Source organism: Salvelinus sp. IW2-2015, unplaced genomic scaffold (genome assembly GCF_002910315.2).
Source record: "Salvelinus sp. IW2-2015 unplaced genomic scaffold, ASM291031v2 Un_scaffold2485, whole genome shotgun sequence".
Classification (NCBI taxonomy): Eukaryota; Metazoa; Chordata; class Actinopteri; order Salmoniformes; family Salmonidae; genus Salvelinus; species Salvelinus sp. IW2-2015.
Window position 1 is genome coordinate 118,371 of NW_019943803.1, and position 3,939 is coordinate 122,309.

Consider the following 3,939-nt stretch of genomic DNA (forward strand, 5'->3'; position numbering starts at 1 on the left):
ACACAACAACACAGAGTTAATCTAGCCTGTCGGTCCTTCTACACATAGCTGCCTAAGCTCTATGCTGTAAATCTCAGAACAGCAATTACAACCTTCCTTGCAACAACACAACCTCTTTCTGAAGAGAACTTTGATTTTATCTGTCATTTTCACAGTGTGGGGTGTATTCTTTCTCCATAACACAATTCCTTCTACTTGTATTTCATCTTAACCTTCAATAGCAGCCCACCTCTCTACTTGTGTTCTACCCTTAACCTTTAATACAGCCACAGATCCACATGAAACAAAGCCATTCATGTGTCAGTGGAACTAAGGCATATGTTTGAGGATACTCTCTCTCTTCCCTTTTCCTTTCTCTTTGTTCTGCTGCCGACATGTTATTATGTCATTTTCGTTACAGGAACAAAGAGTGTATTATAGAGAGATACTGTGCATCATTATCACTGTCGCCTTGATGAGATGGGAGTTTGTGTCTGTGTGGGTTGCTGCACTACAAAACTTCTACATGGGAGAGACGTGGTGCCGGAAGGTATTACTTAAAGAAAGGCAGGTTGTAACCACGTATAACACATGGATTTGCATGTATAATAGACGCAATTAAAAGTCACCAATGTAAAAGATACAGCTCACTTTTCTACTTTTCCTAGTTATTTACATCAAACCCATCAAAACGCCGAAGTCATGTTCTGAAATGTTTTACCTGGTGTGATGTAATGGAGGACCCAGCAGCCACCCATTCACTATAATGTAACCTCTAACAGACAAAAACTTCAAATGTTTAACTTCAAATAAAACTAATTGCTTGCACTGATGACTACTGGTTTCAATTTAATTTTAAGCCAGCTTAACAAGCAAATACTTTATGAATTTGTTACAAAATCAACTTGCAAGGTTGCTAGCCCACTAGCCTAGCTAAAGTTAGCCCTACTAACCTCAAAGTGCCATACTAGCCTATCGCAACGTTAGCCCTGCCAGCCTGCTAAGTTACGTTATCATGAATGGGTCAGCCAGTTACTATCACACCTAGCTTACAGCTACATTAAAGTCAATGACATTTTGGGAAATATATAAACACCATCTAACCAGTTATCAATAATGTTAGCTAGCTATATTGCAGTTATCTTAGCCAGAAGCTAGCCAGCCAGCTAATGTTAGCTATTTAGCCATTATTAGCCTACTCAACCACCCGGTTATGGTCAGTAAGCTAGAGCCTATACTATTGGAGGCCAGACTAGAACACAACCAAAACAGCTACACGCAAGGGGGAGGTGGGGCGCGTCGCTGGGCCGAGGGAGAGTCAGAGAATCCAAAATAGATAGATTCTCCAGATGTCTGTTAGCTAGCACAGTAGCACTAAGCAAAGGTGGAAATAGTTACAAAACTCCCGTAGGCTACTTCCCAGGGAACATGCCGAAAAGTTGACAAAAACCAAAATGGAGAACAGACGTCAGGGAAGAGCATTGCTACATGGGACACGTGCCCCATGTCAGTGAAGAGCATTGCTACATGGGACACGTACCTCATGGTGCAGTGAAGAGGCATTGCTACATGGACAGCGTGCCCCATGTCAGTGAAGAGCATGCTACATTGGGATGACACCAGTACCCATGTCAGTGAAGAGCATTGCTACATGGGACACGTGCCCACATGTCAGTGAAAGCAATTGCTACATGGTGACATCGTGCCCCATGTCAGTGAAGAGCATTGCTACATGGGACACGTGCCCATGTCAGTGAAGAGCATTGCTACATGGACACACGTCCCATGTCAGTGAAGAGCATTGCTACACTGGGACACGTGCCCCAATGTCAGTGAAGAGCATTGCTACCATTGGGACACGTGCCCCAGTCAGTGAAGAGCATGCTACATGGGACACGTGCCCCCATGTCAGTTGAAGAGCATGCTACATATGAGGGACATGTGATCGTGCCTACATGTCAGTGAAGAGCATTGCTTACATGGGACACGTGCCCCATGTCAGTGAAGAGCATTGCTACATGGACACGTACCCCATGTCAGTGAAGAGCATTGCTACATGGGACACGTGCCCCATGTCAGTGAAGAGCATTGCTACATGCGACACGTACCCCATGTCAGTGAAGAGCATTGCTAATATGGAGACACGTGCCCCATGTCAGTGAAGAGCATTGCTACATGGGACACGTACCCCATGTCAGTGAAGAGCATTGCTACATGGGACACGTGCCTCATGTCAGGTAGAGAGAAAGCATTGCTACATGGGACACGTACCCCATGTCAGTGAAGAGCATTGCTACATGGACATGTGCCCAGGTCAGTGAAGAGCATTGCTACATGGACACGTACCCCATGTCAGTGAAGAGCATTGCTACATGGGACACGTACCCCATGTCAGTGAAGAGCATTGCTACATGGACACGTACCCCATGTCAGTGAAGAGCATTGCTACATGGGACACGTACCCCATGTCAGTGAAGAGCATTGCTACATGGGACACGTGCTGCCATGCAGCCTGCCTTCACTGACTTTGTGGCAGTGTTATCCAGTGGGTAGCATGGCTAGTGGCTAACGTTAGTGGCTAGTGGCTAGTGAATAACCGAGCTGGAATATAAACTCTGTAGCACAGAGTAGATCCTCCAAATGCCGTTGAAAATAGTGCATGTGGGTAGATGAGAAGATATCCAGAATTAAGTTAATACATACTTAATAACTATGTTTGTACTTATAGGTAACCAGATCGTGACTACAACTAACTTACTTAAGTCCTTGACCACACATCACGTTGGTGAGTAAAAACCATGCTTCCAACCCTATATGTCAATATGAATTCTTCATAGTATAAACTTCTCCCAACATCCAAAGCAATAAGACATGGTGCCCTTAGATGAAAGGTGCTATACTGTATAATCACTCACTACTAATCTTCCTATGATGAGCGTAACTACCAAGGTGCCCTGGGTTAAAAGCACAAGTCAACACTGAACAGCATAGGTGGCCTGTGAGAGGAAGAGAGAGTTGGGGAAGGACAGAGGCCTGCTTGTTGGCTGTTGACCTCATACCTTATGAACTGATGTCGGCTATCACTCACATCTGGAGCTTGGAGTTCACCATTCTAATGTCTTCATGTCTGACTTCTAGCCTGGGTGGCAGTCTGCTTCTACCAAACTCCTTTGGCCAGTTTGACTAAAAGGGTTCCACACCATAACCATACTACTACCATAATAACTACAAACTATCAATACAAACTACCCAGTATGACTTCGACATGACCCTAGCCATTATGTACACATCCCACGGTTGAACACGCGCTGCCACCTAAGGCAGTCACGGTCGACCCTTGGGGACCACGCTGACGAGTTACCCCACTGAGTGACGGGGACAACTGTTGCTCCGACCGCAGGAGCCACAGCAGAGACCACAGACCACACGGCCCCCGGCTTAACTTAATGCATTCCCCTAGATTAGAGAGGCACTGGAGGGGAAGAGAGACGGACTGTGTGGAAATGGCTCGGAGASGRGGAGATAACAGAGATATTCAGGKACCCCATGAGGAGTCTTTCATGTTATTGTCTGCTAATATCCTGGTCTGGATCTGACTGAATGTAATGTGGAATGGGTGACGGGTAGCCTCCCCACAGGTGRTTTAGTTGCATGTGTCTGTTTACAATGTGGCTCATGATGTGTAAATKAAATCCTCTTCAGGKCWATACAAGTTKAATTMTGTCMTTCATTCRTYCGTTGAATCAATCAGTTAGTCTCAACACTCCATCCCTCTTAACAGTGTTGAAAGATCACTCTKGGGTGGTGATCMGGYCTGGCGTTACTAACTCACTGAGGACAGATAGATCAACACAAAATACACCCCCCATCAGAGGCATATYGCTAGGTATGTTTCATGTTGGTAGGTSCCAGATGTAACAAGATGCYTGTGGTGGTAGATTCCATCCAGATTAGTGAGAC